General features: G+C 45.4%; 1 protein-coding gene across 2 annotated transcripts in view; it reads right to left on the reverse strand.

Annotated features, from left to right (window-relative positions):
- Window positions 1–24397, reverse strand: part of PKNOX2 (PBX/knotted 1 homeobox 2) — a 416847-nt gene that overhangs the window by 390316 nt on the left and 2134 nt on the right. The window contains exon 1 of one of the 2 annotated variants that reach the window (XM_083480583.1): window positions 9365–9495. The exons of the other annotated variant lie outside the window; for it this stretch is intronic. The gene's annotated coding sequence lies outside the window, so the exon portion shown is untranslated. Of the gene's footprint in view, window positions 1–9364; window positions 9496–24397 lie in introns of those variants that run through there. 2 annotated transcript variants of the gene reach the window in all.

The raw sequence follows: 24397 nt of genomic DNA on the forward strand, positions 1-24397 counted from the left end.
TGCTGTCATGGTAAAACATGGCAGCTGCATTAATTTGATGTCCCTGGATGCTATCATAAACTTTGAGCAGCAGTAGCCAGACCTGAAACCCAGTAAAACCTAATGTCTTTTGGTTGGACATGACTTCCTGAGGGAAAGGGAGCCCATTTGGAACGGGCTGAGGGAAAATGGACAACATGGAATGCTGTGGCCCAAACCCCCCAAATCCAATTTGATACCATTCCTAAATATCATTTTTAGAGTTGTGCATACAATTTCAGTTCTAACACTCCCTGCAATTTGATGCTATGCATTTTATTGTGCCAGAAAGGGGAGGAAAAATGCATATACCAGGGCAGGGTTTCAAAGGAGAGAAAAAACAGGGACCTTCACTTTCAGTAGCACTCCCGAGAGGCATTAACTAAGCGTACAGAAGACACAAGAGTCTAATTTCATTGCTTCCAGTGGTTCAGTCTGTTAGTCTTTTAGCCACATTCCATCCTGTCCAGATCGCTGCTGGATCCTCAAAAAGCCTAGGGCACAAATCTGCATAAAAATTGCATGTGCCAATTTAGGCAGCCTTTCAGAGAGAAAGCTGCACAGCTAAGGCTAGGGAACCTTTTCCAGCCAAAGGGCTGCATCTCCTTCTTCACAAGTTCCTATGGGCCAGTGGCGGATGGGGCTAGACCATGGGTAGGCAAACTAAGGCCTGGGGGCCGGATGCGGCCCAATCGCCTTCTCAATCTGGCCCGTGGACAGTCCGGGAATCAGCGTGTTTTTACATGAGTAGAATGTGTGCTTTTATTTAAAATGCATCTCTGGGTTATTTATGGGGCATAGGAATTCATAGACTCATAGAATCATAGAATCATAGAGTTGGAAGAGACCACAAGGGCCATCGAGTTCAACCCCCTGCCAAGCAGGAAACACCATCAGAGCACTCCTGACATATGGTTGTCAAGCCTCTGCTTAAAGACCTCCAAAGAAGGAGACTCCACCACACTCCTTGGCAGCAAATTCCACTGTCGAACAGCTCTTACTGTCAGGAAGTTCTTCCTAATGTTTAGGTGGAATCTTCTTTCTTGTAGAATTCATTCATATTTTTTTTCCAGAATATAGTCTGCCCCCCCCCCAAGGCCTGAGGGACAGTGGACCGGCCCCCTGCTGAAAACGTTTGCTGACCCCTGAGTTAGACGAAAGAATGAGAGGAGCAACAGATATCATTTTTACCATTGTACAGCCAGCCATTTTTCTGCACACACCTTTCTCTATCTGCCATCCAAGCGGGCAAGCATCGCTGTAAGAGTTCAGAGGCTTGTTCCAACACCAAGAAAACACTCAAGGAGCGTCCAAAGCTGGTAAGAAATGTGACCTAGGGAATAGTTCCAAGGACCATGTAGAGAGGCCTGGGGAAGGGGCACATTAGGATGCCAGGGCAGAGGTCTCTCATCTCTGCTGAAAGCAAAAGTAAACAAGAAGCAGGAGACCCTGGGATGAGTGCAGATGACTTTCAGCTTGGATCCTCTAGCCCTGAGATGGCCAAACTTGGCCCTCCAGCTGTTTTGGGACTACAACTCCCATCATCCCTAGCTAACAGGACCAGTGGTCAGGGATGATGGGAACTGTAGTCCCAAAACAGCTGGAGGGCCAAGTTTGGCCATCATTGCTCTAGCCACTCGCTGAGACCACAGCTGATTTCCAGCACCCCTCCGCATCCACCACCACTCCCACTACCAAAACATGTATCACGTCATTTTGAATGTCTGCCACCTTTTCCAACAGAAGTGCAAATTAGTGATCCCTATATAGATGTGCGCGTGCAGACACAGAGAGATATGCCTATATTTAAACTGGCAGCCGAACGCGATTCTCCTATGTATGGAACGCACCTGCTTCTGGGGTAGAGACAGAAGCAGCATTGGATCTGCAATGGACATTCTTTCTGCTAGGCAGGTTCCACGCTGGAAACCAGACACAGAAAAAGAAAGGGAAATTTCAGAGGCTGCGAGACGATTAAAAGAGGTGAAAGCACAAAGCACCAAGGTGGGACTGGTAGACAAATGAAGGCTGAGGAAAATACCTGGGAAAGTAAAAATAGTCAAAGACAAAAATGGAATTTCATGTGAAATGATATGGGAGGACCTAACTGATAAAGATGGGAAATGATTTGGGAGGCTTTGACTCTGTTAGAGAAGAAACAAGAAGGGAGGGCAAAGGGTTTAAGACGCTGCCCTATGTGGTGGCAATGTAAAATTGTCAAAAAGGCCTGGGGAAAGACATATAAAGATTTGAAGAAAATGTGAGAAATGATTGTTGTTTTAAAAAATTGAAGTTATGATACTGAGATGTAAAGGACTTGATGGATTGTTTGAACGAAAGACTCTGTTCCGATATGCGAGACTGGATGCCAGGCCAAGACCAGCCAGTCCTCATGGAAGGAAGAAGCCTCGACCATAGAAGATAAAGAAGAAGATTGGAGATTGGCAAAATAAATGACTGAACTATGCAGGACATATTATTACAAAAAAGGACAATTGCTCAATGCATATTTCTTAAGATTTGTGTACAGACTTTTACATTAGTATAACTTCTAAAAGTCACTTGTAATAAGATGAAGGTTTTAAAATTGGATTGTTATGTATATAAGGTTTTATGGACGTGCATAAACAAGTATATTATAATGGAACCAAGAGGGGGAGTGGAGGGAAGTCAACCAAAAACATTATGGTTTAATCTGTTTATGATATTTTCCCTTTTTTCTGTTGTTGTTTTTTGTTTTGTTATTTTTGGAAAATCAATAAATTGTTATCGAAAAGGAAAAAGAAAAGAAAAGCAGGTATAAACAAGAAGATCTGCAGAAGGGACATGGAAAAGACTTAAGAGCCTCGGACATAAGATCACCAGGTTGATGGACTAGATGGAATGGACAAGAAGGACTGACAAAACCCGAGACCAGGAAGAAGAAACGTTGGATGAAGATTGGAAGAAAGTTTTTAAAAATTTATTTTGAGAATTAGTGTAAAATTAACGAGTATTAGGGAAAATGTTGGAATGAAACTATTTGGCTTTAGTAGAAATGATATAAGGAGTCATGTACAAATAAGTATTAAGTTTTAAGGTTTTTTATGGTAAGATAAGGTTAAAATAAATTAAGGTAAATTGAATGACAGAATATAGTGAAAGATGGAAAGGATTTGCTGAGTTAATTAATAGGTTAGACCGTTAAGATAAATTATATAACAAAAATTGAGAAAGATGGAAAGAATATGCTGAAACAATTAATTAAATTAGAATACAAAAAGGGAGGTGTGAGGAGGTCGATGAAACACGTAAATGAAAGATAAAGATATGGAACATTGGATGTGTGTTTTAATGTTATTGTTTGTTTTTTTGCTGTATTGTTGTGTTGTTTTTTATGCTTTTTCTTTTATGTATTGTAATGTATTGTCAATTTTTTGTTGTTTTCTTTTCTTCTTTTTTCTGTAATTCTTAAACTTCTAATAAATATCATTTTTTTAAAAAAAGGAAAAAGAAAAGAAAAAAGACCCAGGAAGAAAATGGTTAGTGCAATGGAAACAGTTAAACACTAGTTGAAGAAAGGGGCAGAAAGCCATTAGCAGTGACCATGGACAGCCTTGGTACAGTGGTACCTTGGTTTTCAAACTTAATTCATTCTGGGAGTCTGTTCGACTCCCGAAACTGTTCAGAAACCAAGGCGGAGCCTCCAATTGGCTGCAGGAGCTTCCTGCACTCAATCGGAAGCTGCACCGGATGTTTGGCTTCCAAAAAATGTTCACAAACCTGGAACACTGACTTCCGGGTTTGCAGCGTTCAGGAGCTGATTTGTTCGGGAGCCAAGCCGTTTGACTACCAAGGTACCACTGTGTTCAGTTATGTCCTAGAAGGGCGACAGCTTGAACAGCACAGAGCAGGGGAGCCAGAAGGGGTGGAAGGATGGAAAGAGGGCAGTTATTTATTCTAGATCGTCTTCTGTGTGGCGGGCATGTGACAGGTCTCCTGTTGAATCAGAGTGAAGGTTGCCATCTGCTGGATCCCTAGAGCCATTTCCAACTAGCCCAATGACTTTCCGTTCCAGGCACCTCCCCAAACCAGCCTGGGATTTACTGGATAAATGAACGCCATTGCCTCTCCTTCCAGCACAACAGTGTTTAACCTCGGAAAAGAGGGGTCCCTTATTTCTATACACCTTCATAATCAGATTCCCATGGAGTTCTGGGACCAGGGGGACAGGGAAAAAGAGTCTCTGGGACTTCCTATGGTTCCCAGTTTCCAAAGGGGACCCAGGAAGCTACCCCAACTTTGCAGAACCTCTTTCACTTTATGCAGTTCATTGTGTCTAAGGAACCACTCTCCAACTTGGAGGGTTTGGCTGAAACACACACACACACACACACACACACACACACACACGAACGAAGAAGTTTGGTCTGCATTATTTCCATATGAGCAGCCTCAGACCCACAGCCTTGGGCAGCCAAGAGGATATATATTTTCAGGACCCACCCTAGTCCTGTGACAGTAATTTCCGTTAAATTGTTTTTAATATTGAATTTTAAATTGCTGTAACCCACCCTGGAACCTTATGGTGAAAGGTAGACAAGAAATTAAATCAATAATATTTCATGCTATTGTCTTTATTTCCAAGCAAGATCAGTGTGAGGGCAATTCTATATAAGGCGGCGAAGAGCCTAAATCTGCTTCTTTATCTTTTAAAATATACTCACACAGAAAACCAGTTCCGGGTAACGCTCTTTCAAAAACAGTTTTTCATTTTTCAGATACCAGCAACCTAAACACAGGTGGCCAACCAGCAGCCAGGGAGCAGAATGTGGCCCCCAACCTCATTTTGTGCAGCCCCCAACACCTCATGAAGCTTTGCTCCAAGGAGGCTGAGCACGTGGTTCTCTCCCTTTCCATATTATCTTCACAACAACCCAGAGAGGGAGGCGAAGCTGAGAGATGTTGAACCGCCCGAGGTCACTCAATGAGCTTCTTGGCTGAGTAAGATTTCAAACCCTGATCTCCTAGATCCTAGCCCAACACTGTAAGAACTAAACCGCACTGGTTGTTCTGCGTGCGTATGGCATAGAGCACTAACATCAGAAAGGAATTGCATTCTTGCTGTCCTAGGACTACATCTTAATCATCCATTTGCTCGGACCACAATCTGTGGTCCTCCAGAAGTTATTGGACACCAACTGCCATTGGCCCCAGCCAGCAGGGCCAACTGTCAGGGTTAATGGAAGCAACATCTTGAGGACCACAGATTCTACATTGTTGACTCAGATGATTATAGGACTTGCCTCAATGACTTCTTATGCATGTTTCCAGCCCAATTCACTGACACTTACACTTTTCACAAGGGATGTTTCACACAACACTTTCATCTGCATGATTAAAAGAACCATTTTAATCATGAGAGCTAGTGTGGTGTAGTGGTTAAGAGTGGTAGACTCGTAATCTGGTGAACCGGGTTCACATGTCCGCTCCTCCACATGCAGCTGCTGGGCGACCTTGGGCCAGTCACACTTCTCTGAAGTCTCTCAGCCTCACTCACCTCACAGAGTGTTTTGTTGTGGGGGAGGAATAGAAAGGCGATTGTTAGCCGCTTTGAGACTCCTTAGGGCAGTGATAAAGCAGGATATCAAATCCAAACTCTTCTTCTTCTGTTTGGGTACACACCTGGCAAAGGTTTCTCCCAAATTCACAGATCACACAGGATTTGAAAAACATGCATTCTGCAAGTATACAGAACCAAGCAAATCCTGAACACAATGTGGACCACTCCTCCTGCCGGGCCTGCCCAACTACAGCATCTTCACAGTGCTCTCTACAACATTCACAATGTCATTTAATTAACACAGATGGAGCCCAGAGAGAAAAGAAATCCTGATAACACTTTATTGAGCAAAACTGAACAAAACCAGCATATAATAAGAAAGCAACAGGTGATTATGGCTTTCCTAAGTCTGGCTTTGCACATAGCAGGGAGACATTCAAAGAAACATACAGAGGAAAACTCCCCTCAAACAGTCAATCAGAACACGAGTTACCTCTGCAAAGATCATGCTATGCAACTCCTCCACCCCTTATTTTACCAGCCGAATGATCCCTGCTGTTGTACTTCCAAAACTATGAGCAAAATGGACAAACAGAACAAGAATTTTCATTCTCCTGTACTTCCTAACCAGCCATTCCCTCTGTTCGCACACAAGTTATACTTCAGCAGACAATCTTGGCAGCGTTCCTCAGATAGGCAGCCTCCAACCTGCTACATGCATTGGCAAGAGTGCAAGGAAAATAAGCGAACGGGGCCCAATCGCTTGCTGGATGCGGGCGAAGATTAAAGAGATGACATTTTTTCGAGCACATAGCGGTATCCTTTCCCCGCTGACATTTAATATGACCAGCTTTGAGAGCTGGGCCCAACTTTCCGTTGTATGAGTAATAACAGAAGACAGCTGCTGTCTCCTCCTGCACATGATAGTCCTGGAGCCGAGGCTTCTTGCAATAGATCACATTTTGATTTGAGCCGCGTCGCCTCCTGACATCTGCACTGCAACAGACCATTATTCTGCAGCTATTGGGAAATTCCACAGCAGCAGCAGATGGAGAGAAAAAACAACAACCATACGCTTTGCAGGGTCCAGCACATCACTCCTTGAAACTCTGCCCATCACACTTTAACATTAAATATTTAATCCGGCGAGATGTCCGGTTCTTAATGTTAATCCATTTCTTCCACCGTGCCATAGTCAAAAATTCAGCTTGCTGCATAAGTCATGGTCTTAGCACTTACGGAAGGGTAAAAAGGATGCTTTTACTGGCTGAGGAGGAAGTTTGCTTTCTTACATGCAGAAGTAGCTTCTGGCAGCTATCATATCATTAATAATGGAGGTACTGAGACACGGAGCTTGACAGCCAGGAAGCAGCAGCCTCTCCCTTGCCTTCCCCTCTGCCTTCATCAAGCAATTCTTTTCTCTTCCTTCAAAGTCTGGCGAGCAGGGAAATATAATTTTCCCAGGGTACCCGAGCTCTTAGCATGGATGTTGAGGTGCCCTAGCAAAAATGAGTCAGGGCAGTGGAATGTTTGCAAGTGTTGGACCAGGCAGGTTGGCCCATTGGGGGTGGGACACAGTGCCCCCCCAACCAGCTTTCAGACAGCTTTCCTTTGCCTGCCTTCTTACCAGTATACCTGAAGGAGCATCTCCACCCCCATTGTTCTGCCCAGACACTGAGGTCCAGCTCCGAGAGCCTTCTAGCGGTTCCCTCACTGCGAGAAGCCAAGTTACAGAGAACCAGGCAGAGGGCCTTTTCGGTAGTGGCACCCGCCCTGTGGAACGCTCTCCCACCAGATGTCAAAGAGAAAAACAACTACCCGACTTTTAGAAGACATCTTAAGGCAGCCCTGTTTAGGGAAGCTTTTAATGTTTAATAGACTATTGTATTTTAATATTCTGTTGGAAGCTTCCCAGAGTGGCTGGGGAAACCCAGCCAGATGGGTGGGATATAAATAATAAATTATTATTATATTATTATTGTTAAGTTGTGGGTGAACATATCAGACGACACTGCAGTTCTTCAAACAGCTCTTGTTTATTCACAGGGCAGAACAGAACTGAACTGCTTATATAGAGCTCCAGTACAACGCAACTGTAACAACTTTCTGTAACTATCCAATCACTGAACGTCACTTTCAATCCCTTATTTGCATATGTGGACCTGAATGAAAACTATCTACAGTATCTCCCTGCTGGCCCAGGGTGAGAACTTCAGTACATAACAATTATTTTTACTTGCGGCTGATCAAAGAGGTGGCACTGCCTGCCAGCTTCCAGCTCCTCAGCCCCAGTTAAGGATGGAGGAGAAATTCAATTCAGTCTGCATCTTAAGGCAAATTGCACCTAAGTTGCACTTTGTGAAACAATACAAGAACCAAAACACAGCCCACCTTCAAAATTCGTGGCTCTCTGAATTTTGCAATGCAAAAGTCTCCAGAGAAAGTCTCCAGAGAAGTCTCCAGCCCAGCAACATTTACACACGCACAAGCCTAAACTTGGGTAAAGTGTTTGTGAAAATACACGTATTAGCGAAACAACATACAAAAAAATGCATAACATCTGCGGAAACTGCTTCGCAGAAACACATATATTAGGCAAAAGTGCAGGCGAATGTTGCGTATTAGGAGAAATTAGTACTAAAAGGATGGTGAAGTATCATGGGAAGGTTTTTTTTTAATTAAAAAAATGGAAAGCTGATGTAGAAATAAGAAGAACCAAACTAAAGATTGGAAAAATGAAAAGCCGAGAGGAACCAAAATGGACAGATTTTTTTGTTGTTGTTAGCCACTTTGAGCCCAGCTTCAGCTGGGGAGGGCGGGATATACTTATTATTATTATTATTATTATTATTATTATTATTATTATTACTCTTTTGTTCTTGCAGAACTCAGCAAAGAGGAAAGTGGTAGAATCATAGAATGGAGGCGAAACAGTCACTGGCCCTGGCTTCACCTGCTATTGGTTTCTTTGCCTTCAGGTTTAGACTCTCCACTATGCTATGACGTTCATCGGTTGACAGGGGTCCAAGCCACTCTCTGTCTCGGCTGAAACTACCTCACAGGAGTGTTGTGCAGATAACATGGGGAGCTATGTATGGCTGCTTGACCTCCTTGGGAAAGAGGTGAGATATAAATGCAATAATAGGCAGGTGACAAAAATACATGTGCCGGGGACACCACAGACCCTGTTACACATGCGATTTCATTGGGAATTCAATGGGCCCAAACTGGGCTGGGAGAAAGTGAAGTTATTCTCAAGGGTTTTCTTTCTTTCTTTCTTTCTTTCTTTCTTTCTTTCTTTCTTTCTTTCTTTCTTTCTCTTTCTTTCTTTCTTTCTTTCTTTCTTTCTTTCTTTCTTTCTTTCTCAAATGATTAGGCTCTGCAGAATGAATTCACTTCATATTGACCCAAGGGATGTTTGCCCATTACTGGTTAATTCTATCTCTCTAGCAAAGGAGGAAGTCAATGGGTTGTATCCAATGAGAGTCATATGCTACAGCAGACCCCACTCAAATTAATAGACAGGGCTAACTTAGCCCCATTCGTTTCAATGGGTCTACTCTGAGTAGGTTGGTTGGATGCAATCCAGCATGCCCTAACTTTCTCTTGCCTTGCTAACTTCCCAACTTCTAGAGTGGAAATGAATCACAGATTAGCCATTTAAGACGAACTGCCTTAGAGAACTGGGCCACTTGCATCCCACATCACCAAAGGAAGTTGGTACGGGACCAGGTTTAATCTGCAGCCTGAGCTAATTCTCAGACTATGCAAACTAGGTACTGCCTTTATTTGCATAAAAACTACATGAATGTTTTCCAACCGCCACGTTGACATCTTTCCTGGGCATTGGCATTCCCAGTAGATAGTATCCCTGCTTTGAAAGTCTCTCTCCTCAAACACACACTGCCCCAAGGCTCTTTCCTGAACAACAGTGTTAAACGAGAGGTAACAAATAGCTGTGAATTTTGCTAAGAAGAGAATCAGATCTCTATAGTCTTGGGAGCTGCCATCTCCTTAAGTAGCTGTATGAACGGACAAATCGCTTTAGATTTGGTTTCGTTCCTTCCCCCACCTTTAATATTTCATTTATTCATTTCAGATATTTATATATCACTGCAAAGTCAGAATTTCCAAGCAGTGTACATAAACAAAAAAATGTTTTAGAAAAAACACATGCAGGAAATAAGAACAATTAAAAAATACTCCGTAAGAACAGCAAAACTGCCTTAAAATGTCTGCTGGAATAAGGAAGCTCTTTGTCATGAGTCTGTAGGTCAGAAAGGAGGGTGCTTGTCTAATCTCAGTTGGGAGGGAATTCCACAGCCTTGGGCTCACAAGACTGTAAATGTGTCTCCTAGTCAGCCATGCAGCTGTGCCCTGGGAGACGATCAACAGAGACTCCCCCAAAGATCTTAGCGATCAGGTAGAGGTACAAGGGATCAGGCAGCCCTTAAGATACCGTGGACCCAAGTTGTTAAGAGCCTTGTAAAATTAACACCAAAACCTTGATCATGGCCTGGTAACATGTGAGCAACCAGTGTGAGCTTTTAAGCACCAATGTTATGCGCTGGCGGAGTCCAGCCACAGCATTTTGGACCAGCTTTCACATTATTACCTCCCAAGGCATGCAGCAGGGAGGTTTGCGTGCTTCCAGAATTGCTCCACTTTTAATAGTACTTACTTTTTCAGAACAAACTGAAGGCCCAAACCCTGATGTTCAGCAGCTGCGAAGAGGCACCAATTCATGCCAAGTGTTTGCCTTCTGCACCTCACTCCTGTTGCTGGATCTTGGGGTCCAACAAAACACAAGGCAGATCCCACACACCTGAATTCTGCCCTACCATGGTATAGACAGGAGAGTTCAGCAGAGCTGGGACCCAGAATATCCATAAGGTGGCAACACTAAAAGCAGTGCGCCATTTGTTTGTTATTAGATTCAAAACAAAACAAAAACGCCAATCTCGCTTTTTGGAAATAAAGTGTGTCCCTTGACAAGGGGTGTCACGATGCAGGAATTTCTCATGCAACCAATTTTTAACAAGGCAATCTGTTAATTCTATAGGCCTATGCCATCAACCTCAGGGAAGAAGAACCTTAACACAAGTCACAAAAGCAAACACAGGTATTTTCTTTTCAGAGAGAGAGAGAGAGATTGCCATGCCAAGAGTGTCCTGTGTCGTCTTAAAGACCAACAGATTTATTGCTGCATAAGCTTTGATGGACAACTTCCATCAGCTGCATACCATAAAGAGATTCTTAAAGTTGGCTGTAACTTTTAAAGACAACCACAAAGGAAACAAAACCTGGCTTGGGTGCATCAATAAAACTATTTTTGAGACTACCACGACTAAAAAGGCCAGAAAGGAATCAGAATGAATACAAGGGTACTTTCAACACTTTGCAGCGTCTTCACTCTACAATGCCACAACAAATTTTAGGTATCAGCTTCTTCTTTTTCTGGTGGCACTCAGCAGTACTCAGTACCATCAGCTTTCTGCCCCCTGCCCAAATCTTGTGACAACCCTCGTGGTCTCTTCCAATTCTATGATTCAACTATTGCCTCCCCCATTCCATGCTCCCAGCTCCTAAGAAAAGGTTGTTTAGGTGGCAAGGCAAGCATCAATGATTTTATCCCCTTGCGCTTCCCAGCCATGCAACAGGACAAGGCTTCGGAGGCACCCACAGCGTAGGCGCTTGGCTGTCGCGCATGCACACCACTTTTCCACTCTTTAGCCAGTGGCAGTGGCGGTGGGTGGGCCATGGAAGGAGGGGAAAACAATAAGTCTGGGGTACGGAGGGGGAGGGAGATGAAGCCTCCGCAAGCCTGCGCATGTGCGGTCAGGCAGCGGCACAGGCACAGTGCAGGCCAGCTGCTATGAGCGGACAGGGTGGGTGGGTGGCTGGCTGGCTGGCTGCCTGGCCAGCCCATTGGGTGGCAGACATTTGGGGGGGTTCCCATGACCCCCCCCCCCGTGAAAAGGGCAGTGGCAGTAGCAGGTGGATTGCTATGAACCTGGTGAGTACTGACACCTTTTTTCCAAGAAAAAAGGCACTGGGTATCAGTAAGATGTGAGTGAGAGTGATGGAGCTGTTAGTGTTTTGGGCTAGGACCTAGGACAGGGGTCTGCAACCCGCGGCTCCGGAGCCGCATGTGGCTCTTTTACACCTTTGCCGCAGCTCCGGGGCGGATACTAGTGAGGGGAGGAGGCGCATTGTGCGCCCCGACACTCCCCACTGTGGCGGGCGCTGTACTGGCTGTGACGTCGCATGGGGGCGGTGCGTGCGTTAGTCACGCACCGTCCCGACGTCATCTTCCCGCCCGCTGTCAGATCGCGGCTCCGGAGATATATTTATTTTAAATGTCGCAGTGGTTTTGCGGCTCCCAGTTTTTTTTCCCTTCGGAAACGGGTCCAAGTGGCTCTTTTTGTCTTAAAGGTTGCAGACCCCTGACCTAGGAGATAAAGTTTCAAATCCCGACTCAGCCATTAAGTTCACTAGCTGACTTGAGCCAGGCACCATTTCTCAGCCTAACCTACCTCACAGCGTTGTTGAGAAGATGGAATGGGATGGCGGAGGGGTGTGTGCACTTCAACTGGAGCAATTTGGAGGGGAAGTAGGATACAAATGCCGTAACAATGTCAGAACTCTTTCCCGCTAAAGCATTACTGCACAAGATTGCACTTTCTCTTCTACCAATCAGGCCTGGAGCTATGCCAGGGTCATGACCAGGGGCTCAGGATCCCAGCAACAGGACCCACTAGCACTGAAGCTGGTCTCAGGTCTTCCATATGGGGCAGCTGGCTGTGTAAACCTCCATTTCAAAATTTCCAAGATGTTTTCCAATGAAACCATGTTAGGAATGTAAGAAAAGCCTTTTGAACCATCAATGGCCCAGCTACTCCAGCATCCAGTTCTCCCAGGAGCTAACCAGATGTCTATGGAAAGTTGGAAGCCTGGAAAAGAGGAGACTGAGAGGAGATATGATGGACACCTTCAAATATCTAAAGGGTTGTCACATGGAAGATGGAGCAAGCTTGTTTTCTCCTGCTCTGGAAGATTCAAGTTACAAGACAGGAGATTCCGCCTAAACATCATGAAGAACTTTCTGTTGGTAAGAGCTGTCAGATAGTAGAATGGACTTCCTCGAGAGGAAGGTATTTAATCCATCTGTCATGGATGCTTTAGTTGAGATTCCTGCATTTGAACTAGATGACACTTGGAGTCCCTTCCAATTCTCCAGTTCTTTGATTCTATGATAGCACCTAAGTGCAACAATAGTTGTGGTTCCCAGCAACTGATATTTAGGGACATATAGCCTATGACAGTGGAGGCAGAGCATAGACATTGCTCTAGGGCACGGTGAGAAAAGGGCAGATCCCAGCCCCGCTTGGAGCGCTGCTGGCAGGAAAGCTTGAAGAGGCCCAGCCCGAAGGTGTGTTGTGCCCAGTTTATAAGGACGCAGGTGGAGCTGTGGTCTAAACTTCTGAGCCTCTTGGGCTTGCCGGTCAGAAGGTTGGCAGTTCGGATCCCCAAGATGAAGTGGGCTCCCGTTGCGCTGTCCCAGCTCCTGTCAACCTAGCAGTTCGAAAGCACGCCATTACAAGTAGATAAATAGGTACCACTGCGGCGGGAAGGTAAACGACGTTTCCATGCCCTCTGGTTTCCGTCACAGTGTCCCGTTGCGCCAGAACCAGTTTAGTCCTGCTGGCCACATGACCCGGAAAGCTGTCTGTGACGAACACTGGCTCCCTCGGCCTTAAAGCGAGATGAGCGCTGCAACCCCATAGTCGTCTTTGACTGGACTTAACCATCCAGGGATCCTTTAACTTTTTTTTTACCTTTTGTGCCCAGTTATTGATGCAAGGAACACAAAGACCCATCCTTGTCATTTTCCCCTTTCTTCCCCCAAAAGAAACAAAGGGAGAAAGCCCCACTTTCCCACCCCACATTTGAAACCCAAACTGACTCTCCTGACCCTCGTTGGAGCCAGCTGCCTTCATCCACATTCCAGCCAAAAATAATAACAGAAGAGCCCAGTTTGGAGGAGAGTTAATCTAATCTTCATTGCTTCAGTTTTAAAATATCCTGCTTGGTTTTGGGTTTCTTGTTACATGGAGGGATATGTTTTTAGTGAGATAGGTCTTAGCGTAAAGGTCCTTTGTGGAAGCTTCGTGTAACCAGATCCCGAGGAAAGCCAGCTCTGTTGCAGTCCAAACAACACACACACACACACACAGAGAGAGAGAGAGAGAGAGAGAGAGAGAGAGAGAGAGAGGGACAGACATCGGCATCTCCACAAGGCAACCCTTTGCAAGCAAGCTCTGCTGAAGCCGAACTCCCGACAGCCGTAATTATGTTAATGCCTCTGCAAAAACTATTTATAAATTGTGCTTCATTGTAGAAACCTGCAAAACGTGTCAGCAGCAGCTCCCTGATTCTTCCCACCCTCAAAAAAAGTTTACTTCTGATTTGAGAGAGAGAGAGATACCTGCATAATTACATTTCTTTCTCTCTCTTTTTAAAAAGAAGAAGACGACCCCACACTCATACATTTTAAGGCGTCAAGCCAATATTTTCTAGCTTCTGCTACTATTCTGCTATCAAGGAGACTGAAAATTTTACCCCTTAGGAGAAAAGAGTTTAGGATACATTTCAGGGATGTGACATGAAATTTGCACACCTGTGCAGGCACATAGGAGGATCTTCAGTTTGCATTCTCAGGTGAATTGAACCAAATCACACTTCCTGGACAGATCACAGCCAGATCATAATGGAATTATCCTTCAGTTTTCACACTCTTCCTGAATTTCTGCAACGCAACTTTCAGTTCAAAGAGTCCCAAAATGCCTATTTTAGGTTAAAAGCGTGAAAAGACAGAGTCTCACCCTCTTATATACCTAGCGATTACCACGCTCTGCAGGAGAGGACCTCTAGATCTCATCCTATCATTAGGTATTTTTGGTTAGAGCGTGGTGCTGATAATGCCAAGGCTGCAGGTTCGATCCCTGTATGGGACAGCTGCATATTCCTACGTTGCAGCGGGTTGGACTAGATGATCCTCAAGGTCCCTCCCAACTTTATGATTCTAAGTCTTCCTTGTGTGTTGCTACTGGGATCCAATTCTCTCCTGCCATATAGAGCCAAGGGCTATGCAGAAGAGCTCTTCTCTCTCCTTTATCCTGCTGTTCCTGAACAGCAGAAACATGTGCAGGACAAAATAAATAAATTTTACAGAAATCTTCCATGTACCTGTATTCCTCAGTGAATGCAGTGGTGTCATCAGGGCAGGACTTGAGGGCAGAGGTCAAGGGTCCCATTCAGAAGAATGAAGCTGGGCTGACTTACTACACTTGAAATGATACACATTACCATCCAAAGAAGGGACCACTGAGCCCTAAAGTCTAAACGTACAGTCGTACCTTGGATCCCGAACGCCCTGGAACTCGGATGTTTTGGCTCTCGGACGCCGCAAACCCGGTTTGTGAACATTCTTTTAGAACCCAAACATCTTACGGAGCTTCCACGGCTTCTGATTGGCTGCAGGAGCTTCCTGCAGCCAATCGGAAGCCGTGATTTGGTTTTCGAACATTTTGGAAGTCAAACGGAATTCCGGAATGGATTCTGTTCGACTTCCAAGGCACGACTGTACCTTACTGCACCACTGAGAAAATTGGGGGCAGAGGAGAGAGGCTCAGCAATTGCTTACACAGGGCCCCCTCCAGGAAAGACTTTTACCACCAAGTCGTCAAGGGCGATTCCATCGATGGGCCTAAGACAGCCTTAGAATGAGAAAAGGTCACTTATCCAATGTTGCAGCTCAAAGACCATCTCCTGCAAACAGCTTGATCTAGGCAGCCATTGCTTACTCCATTAGGGAGCTGTGTCCAGCAACATGTATGCCCTCCAAGGATCCCTATTTTCGAGGGACAGTCCTGGAATTACGAAAAATTAAAATTTGATCCAGGAATATCCCTATTTCCACCACCAGTGCCACCATTGCCATGCTTAGGGAGCAGGATGAGCTGGTATCAGCAGCGGCAGAGGCCTCCCATTGCTTCTCCATGGCCACTGCCCCTGGCCTCCTCCTTTCAGCAGCTTGTCCATGGAAGTGCAGGTCAATTCTGTGTCCAGGACAGCTGTTTACCAGCTCCATCTGGTACCCAGGCTGAGACCCTACCTGCCCACAGACTGTCTTGCCAGAGTGGTGCATGCTCTAGTTATCTCCTGCTTGGACTACTGCAATGTTATCTACGTGGAGCTACCTTTGAAGGTGACTTGGAAACTACAACTAATCCAGAATGCAGCAGCGAGACTGGTGACTGGGTGTGGTTGCCAAGACCATATAACACTGCTCCTGAAAGACCTACATTGGCTCCCAGTACGTTTCCGAGCACAATTCAAAGTGTTGGTGCTGACCTTTAAAGCCCTAAACGGTCTTGGTCCTGTATACCTGAAGGAGCATCTCCACCCCCATCGTTCAACCCAGACACTGAGGTCCAGCTCTGAGGGCCTTCTGGCAGTTTCCTCCCTGCGAGAAATGAGGTTACAGGGAACCAGGCAGAGGGCCTTCTCGGTAGTGGTGCCCGCCCTGTGGAATGCCCTCCCATCAGATACCAAGGAAATAAACAACTATCTGACTTTTAGAAGGTATCTGAAGGCAGCCCTGTTTATGGAAGCTTTTAATGTTTAACAGACTATTGTATTTTAATATTTTGTTGGAAGCTGCCCAGAGTGGCTGGGGAAACCCAGCCAGATGGGTGGCATATAAATAATATATTATGTTGTTGTTGTTGTTGTTGTTGTTGTGGCTGCCAGAGAACAGGCAAGGAGGAGAGACTACTGCTGCCTCTGAAGCCTAGCCTCACATTTTGTGTCAGCTCTGAGGTGTAGACAGGGGCAGGCCCTCCATGGTCAGAAAGAAAGACGGAGTCTTGATTAATTTTAAAACAATGCTTTGTGTGTCCATGTCTAATTTTGCCCCTTTCTAAAATTTATTAAATGGTGTGTGTTTGTGTTTTTTGTAAACCTGCCAAAGAATAAAATTAAAAAAAATCAGGATTGAGGGGTTTTCTCAGGACAGTGGAAGGCGTGTGTGCTGCGGCTCATTGATGTAGTGGCGGTAAAAATGCTCTGCTAGGGAGGGCAAAAATGGAGAGTTGAGGGAGATTAGTGTGGAGGTAGTGAGAAATGTCCCTATTTCCATCTGAGGAATGTTGGAGGGTATGCAACTGAAGGGCCACAGGTTTCCCACTTCAGCTTACTCACACTGCCGAAGTTGAACCAACAGGAGAAAAAGGTTTCCTTGCTACTGTCTCGCTTTGGGCTGTAAACAATGTACAGTGGTACCTCGGGTTAAGTACTTAATTCGTTCCGGAGGTCCCTTCTTAACCTGAAACTGTTCTTAACCTGGAGCACCACTTTAGCTAATGGGGCCTCCCGCTGCCAGAGTACGATTTCTGTTCTCACCGTGAAGCAAAGTTCTTAACCCGAGGTACTATTTCTGGGTTTATGGAGTCTGTAACCTGAAGCGTCTGTAACCCGAGGTACCACTGTACCTATGAAGCCAGCAGAGCTTGCTTCTGAGTGTAGGATCCGCCTGGGAATCTAAACCCTTTAAGTTCAGCTTCCAACAGATCAACAACTTCCACAGTTTCACTTTTATGTCCCCTCCTCTTAAATACATCAGGCATCTTGTTCTTGAACACAAACTTTCGATGCATCAAGAAGCAAAGTGCCAAGTCTCTCTGCAGCACTGATGCAATTGTGTTCCTTACGAATCGAGCCTAGAATCAGAAGTCTGCAAAGCTTTTATTTGTGAATAAAAAACAAACACACACTATTCATTCTTACATACTCATTGCAAACCCATTCCTCTCTCTGCACAGAAGAGGAACCTTGAAATTAATGAACCTCAGTTGGCTCTAGTAAGTCTACTCTGAGTAGGGCAAGCACTGGACACAACGGAAAGTTTGCAGACGTACAAACAGGGAAAAACAAATAACGCATGTGTATATAAGACAGGGCATAGCCCAATGAAAATGGAGCAAGCTCGGTGGGCACAGACTGTCAGCAGCTGGGAAATGAAAACTGGAGATGGGAGGAATGGAATATCCTGGAAAGGGCATGGCTGGCTAGCTGGCACGCTGAAGAGGAGCATTCCACATTGCAACATTTTATTGCAGCACCTATTTGTATTAAGCCTCGGGAGCAGTAGCCTGCACGGGGACCGCCAGGCGCACAGGAAAGTGGCATCCTGGTTGGCATGAACGAGCGTGTGATGCAGAGAAGACAGGAGCGCTGTTGCAAGAGGGGCACAGAGGATGATGCTATGGTATAAATGAGAAGAGAGGAGAGTAGGCTGCAGAACACAAAGAGGTGGGGAAAACACTTGAAAATGCATACATCTCAACCCGGCATAAGTAATGCGAGGCTTCTAGTTTAAAAAATAAAAATAGATAAAATTAAAAACAAACAAGTATGAAACCTATGCTTCTCATCCCCCTCTAGTGGCTATTTCCTGTAGAGTAGCTAAGAAGATTATACTGGCAGCTGCAGTTATAAGTGGACCACTGTTTCTGCTCCAGGTATGTTCACAGTACCACTTAATCTGCACCCAGTTTTTGAAGGCACATTCACACACCACTAGCAACAAACCACAGAGAGTCTGCATTTTCTTTTCTTTTTTCATACTTTACAAAGTTGTTGTGGTACTTCACCAGATCTTAACCTCTTACAATGTTTGTAAGAATGGATTCCAAATATCATTGGATTTGTCCACGGCGAGTCTGCGTTTATATGCAAGTTGTTCATATGTTGCAAGTTTGTATAAGTCTTCAATCCAATCAGAGAAGGGAGCCACATTTTTATTTTCCAGTTCATCAGTATCAGTCTTTCTGCTGTGGTCAGGGCATGGAGAATCCACTCATACTGTCCTTTCGTAAGGTTCCATGTGCCTGTATTTTCTTGACAAATGTTGCTGCTTGATGCACTTTTCCTCAAAACGGCTTCAATCAGACTATTGTGTTTAATAGACTATTGTATTTTAATATTCTGTTGGAAGCCGCCCAGAGTGGCTGGGGAAACCCAGCCAGATGGGTGGGGTATAAATATATCATCATCATCATCATCAGACTAGAAAACTGGAGCGGTTATGTGAGCATACCCTAACAGCCATGGCATTTTATGTATTCGTCTTGTTCATTCATCTCTCATTTATTTATTGCATTTGTGTTCCACCGTTTCATCCAAGGAACTTGAGATGGCACCCATGGTTCTCCTCCTTATATCCTCACGACAACCCTGTGAAGTAGGTCAGGCTGAGAGGCAGTGGTTGACCCGGGGTCACCCAAGGAGCTTCTTGGCCAAGTGGGGATTTGACCCCTAATCTCCTAGGTCCTAGCTAGTCCCACGCCCTAATCACAATGCCACATCTGCATGCATGTGCAGTTGGCAACTTCAGGAAGAGGCGGGGCAGTTGGGGTTGCAGGGGTGGGGAAGCCAAAAAGGTCATGTGCGTTGGGTGAAGACAGTCTTGCCCCCTCTCTAATGTAAACATCATGCAAACGCATCTCCAAAAGCACTGGAGACGGGTAATTGCCTGGCTGTGTTTTAAGCCACTAATGTGAACATCCCCTTAGATTACATGTGAGGTCTGTGCAGAATGCTACCCTTGAATTTCATGGCCCTTCAGCTCCATATGCATGGTCAGCGCTTTTCGTTTCGAGATACAACACAGGTAAAAGCTTCACACGTGTGATGTAGGCTCTTTAGCACGAACCAGGATACAGTACCTATCCAGATGTGGGGGGGCATCAAGATGCTGGACCACAGTTCATAAATCTTCTGGACATGCTGCCTGAAGCTCATAGGAGTTGTAGTCTAACAACATCTATAAGGCCACCAATTCCCTGCCTGGGCTCTAGTCTAGCTGTTCTTAAGAGAGGAACAACTGCTTTGTTGAGCTGTCTGTAAACACAGCTCTAAGTTCTGCACAGAAAAAGGTGTGCAGAATTAATCGAGGGGCCGGAAAGACTCACCTATGAGGAAAGATGATGAACATTGGGGGATTTTGAGTTGAGGAGAAAGCAGATTCAACAAGGATGATATATCTAGAAATATGCACGGTGTAGAGAAAGCAGGTAGAAGTGAATCCAGTGAATCTGAATGATAAATTTTAGGACAGACAAAAGGGAGCATTTCTTCACACAGCATAGATCGAAATGTGGGATTTGGCCCCACGAGATCCACCGAGAGATGGCCACCAATTTGGGAAGATTTAAAAGGGGGATTAGCTTTAGCATCTAATGACTTCGTTTAGCAATGGCTACCAGACATCATGGCTGCGTATTGCCACCAGCACCAGTGGTGACATGCTTCTGAATGCCAGTGTCTGGGGTACAGCATCAGGAGAGGACTACTGTACCCACAGACACCTGCATGGTCACTGCAGGGGGACAGGCTGTTGGACTGGACAAGTCTCAGATCAGATTCAGCAGGACTTTTCCTACATTCATCTTTCCTTCATCTTCGACCTTGAATAGCACCCACTTCTCCCTAAGGTGCAACTGAGCTCATTTTCATTCCAGGCCATTAAATTCCAGAGGCTCATTAAAAGGAAGCCAGGAGCAGGCAGAAACGCTATGGGGTCTGCATGGGTTGGGCTATGTGAGCCACAAGAAGCTTCTCCACTGCCCCATAAGTTCAGGGATGCAGGCCATGGTGCCTTGTGGCTGGGATCTACCTCCACGGCCTGTGGATACTGGCTGCTAGGAATCACAAATGCAGAGAGAGGACTCTTGCACTCAGCTCCCGCTGGTTGCACTGGCTTCCTAGTGGCATCTGGCTGCCCACAGTGGGAAAGGGACGTTGCACCAAGTGGGCCTTTGGCCTCATGCAGCAGAGCTCTTCCTACGTCAGGCTTAAGTCTTGTTAAGGTGGCTACAGACAGCAAAAGGCATGGGGCAGCAATGGGGCAGGGAGGGAGCAGAGTTCAGCTTATGTTGATGAACCTTATACATCCCTCAAACAGTGGTCTACATTTCCACGTAAGAGGTCCCAGATTCAATTCTTCACATCTTCAGTGGAAAGGATCAGTGGCATCAAGGTATCTCCCCAAGACCTTTGAAGAGCTGCTCCCAGCTGGGTGGACCAATACTCTTCGCTCAGAACAAGATAGTGCCACGAGCTTCGTATCAGAGATCAATAAAGGAGCAAGAGTGTGTTGGTGCTATCTCATTGGCTCAAGGCTGTAGATCTGTTTTTGGCAGCGGCCCAGATGAAAGGATACACCAGAGTGTCTGATTTCTACTTGGGATATTTATTTATTTTTCCTGTTAAAAACTTCTAAAAATATGAAGGCTAATTTAAAGTTGAAATGGATGAAGCCAGACACTTCAGACTTACGAAGTCCAGCACTCAAGGACTCCATGAAACCTTATTTTGTAGCTCTACTTTATAATCTGATACTGAATTCTATGTTGGTTGGTTTCACTCACTCAACTCTCTCTCTCTCACACACACACACACACCTTCCACCTTCCAAAATAACTCTACAATCAGGCTAAGTTATGTCAGTCACAAACTACTCCTATTACAGTTTATTCTGACTGCAACTATGAAGTGGGGTTGGTTTGTCATAGTTAACATTTTTGGCAGGAGCTGAGTTGTGGGCAGTGGAGGGGGGGAGAGGCGGAGCTAGGAGTAGGGATGACACAAACAGATTTCAACATGCTGCAAGGAAATGATTGCAAGTCTCTCCCCTGCTGTTGATGTACATGCGTAAGAGACACAAATACTGTGCTTGTAATGAGGTTAATATAAATGTACAGCAAACAAAGGAAGGTGTAGTTACAGCTGCTTTTCACCCTCCTTGCAGTTTTCACTCGTCCAAAGATGCATTCTAGCCAAACAAGATCTGAGTCCTCCAACATCTGTTTTGTAGACTCTCTCTTGTCCACAGTGACTCCCTTAACCCTATAACTCTGCTCCATCTGCATCATCCACACACCGACCCTTTCCTTCACTTGATCTACCCTCCACTCTGGTCTGCAATGAAACTGACCAGTTTCGCTGGTGTGGAAGTCATTCCTGCTGTAGATGGATTGAAATGGAATGGAGAACTAGGTTCACCACCTTGAGCTCCTTGGAAGACAGGCAGACTGTAAGGGCAATAATAAGCATTCCATTTTTACCACTGAAGTATAGGTCATTCTAGCTTAAGAAGGCCGCTACCCAAAAGCTCTTTCCCATCCACATGTTTCCCTCCATGTTAGTTTCCATTGGTCTTTCGTTCCCCAAATGAGTTGGGGGAATTAGGGAGAATGGTCAGCAGTTCATTTCCATGGGGAACATGTGGCGCATTGTTTAGAGCAGGAGGGGGGAACCTTTGGACCTCCAGATGTTGGTGGCTCATCAGCTATAGTAAGCAAGTCAAATGGCTAGGGCAGATGAGAGATGCAGTTCACCAACATCTGGAGGGCCAAAGAATCCCCACATCTGAGTTAGAGTGTAGGACCAGGGATAAAATCCCCACTTGACCATGAAGCTCCCTGGGTGACCTTGGGCCAACTCTCAGCCCAACCTACCTCACAGGTGAGGACGATATAGGGAGAGAGGGAGACAAGAACGCCATCTTGTGTTCCTTGGAGGAAAGTTAGCATATAGATGCAATAACCAACAAGGTTGAGAAATATCCAGGTCCTAACCACATTTCTGGAGTTGAGGTCTACCCACCCACCCTCAGGTAATTCTGGGGATTGCTGTATGCATGGATAGTGCTGGGTAAATACAGATAACAGGCAGGCCTGTATCTTCAGGCTCTCACAACCTAACCAGCCTTCAAAATACAAGGTGTTTTCCTCCATAGGGCTTGTTTGAAGACCAAGGCACAACTGCCAGCAAGAGTGTGCCACTGTGCTGTAGCGGTTGAAGAGCCAGACTAAGCAGCAGCAAGATCCAGATTCAGATCCCAGCCGAGCTGTAAGAAATCAACTGTGTGACCTTGGGCCAGTCACTGTCCCTGGCCTAACCTGCTTTGCAGGGCTGCTGTGAAGCTCAAGGGGCGAGGACCTCAATGTGTAAGTCTAAGGTTAAAGAAATGACAGCTATTTGGAAGGCAGGAAAGGAACTATCCTAGATAAGGAAAGACAGGAGAGGAGGAGGAGAATGATCTGAAAGGGAGATTTTAATCTGTATGTTCCAGTCACTATACTTGGGCTTCTCTGGAAAGAAGCACCCCGAGTGTAACACTGATTATATCCCAAGGTGAAGACCAGGAAACTCAGCTTAGTTTAAAATCACCTTTATGCACAATTGGTTTAGCCTTGACGTTCCCTACCGTACTTCCCTTCTCCTTAAGTCAATTTCAAATCCTTTAAGCTAACTCAGTCTTCCCCAACGCGGTGCCCTCCAGCTGTTTTGTGCTACAACTGGAGGAGACCAGGTGAGCGAAGGCTGGAAGAGGAGTCCAGCCAAAGAGAGAAAGTGGGAGCTCTGGTCTTGGGTGTTTTTTTCCCCTTTTTCTTTTAAGTTATTATTAAAAGCCAATCTGGCAGATCTTCTGCTCTGCCCCACTGGGGGATAAACATGGTGCAATACACTCCTTTTATTTCATCACCAGCTTTGCTGCAAGTGTTTTTGTCCAATCTTTTTTGCTCCTGAACTCGGGAGGCAACTGGGTTTGGGAGTTCATCAAAGGCGGCTCCCGGACCCTTTTGGAGGTGGGGACAGACAGGGGTCTTTTGGTGGGGGATGACATACAGGCAAAAACACCCGCAGGCAGCCAGAGAAATAAGCTGGGAATAGAGGGGGGGGACAGACAGAGAAAGGAAGAATGAACGGCGCCAGCCCAACAAGCCCCCATCGGGACCACAGATCCCAAGAAACGGAGAGATGTTCTCCAAGAAAAAGAAGAGGAGCTGTTAACCGGAAAGGTTAGTCTGCTGGACCCTCTTAGAAGTTTACTAAATCGTGCCTCAAACAAACAAACAAAGTGATTTCTTTAGGTCACCACGCACCAATGAGATTTCATAACTTATTGCTATTTCTCCGGGATCTCGGCGTGCATGACCTATTGTCTTGGGAGGGGGGCGGCGTGGAAGAGAGAGACAGGAGAGAGAATCGAAGACATAACAAACGCCGAGCGAGGCAAACACGCCGAGGGTGAGAGACGCACAACTCAGAAAACGACAACACAGATTTCCAAGCCGGCCTCCGCCTTCCTGTTCCCTCTCCAGCGAGTCAAAGGGAGGGAGAAGCTAAGCCGGGACCAGAGCTCTCTCCGAAGACCCTCTCCAGATGGGGATGATCACAAGAAATATTATACACACACACACACACACACACACACACACACACACACATATATATATATATATATATATATACACACACACACACACACACACACACACACACACTGTATATAACTACATATATAATTGCATTTTTATCATCGGATCGGCATGATCACAACAACAACAATAATAAATTATATTGCTTTTTTTAAATAATAATATCACAGTGCTACTAGTTTTATTTATTTAAAATTTTTATTAACAACTTCCTGCGAAACCAACTCGCCTAGAGCCCAAACGTGGGAGCGAAATAATGTCTAAGGCAGCGGCAGCAGCGGGATCCAACCCACGTTTACCCAGAAGTAAGTCCCACCTAGTTCAAAGGGGTTTATTGCTAAGAAGCGCTGTCCTATGTGCGGGAAATAGAGCGCCACCAATTTCCTGACGGTGGGTTTTATTCGGAGGGGGATGGGGGAAATGAGACTTAAAAACAGCTTCGCGACCTTTAAAGAAAGAGATGGATGCTAGGAAGGGGTTTCTCCTT

Source organism: Podarcis liolepis, assembly GCF_965112155.1.
Source record: "Podarcis liolepis genome assembly, chromosome: 16".
Lineage (NCBI taxonomy): Eukaryota > Metazoa > Chordata > Lepidosauria > Squamata > Lacertidae > Podarcis > Podarcis liolepis.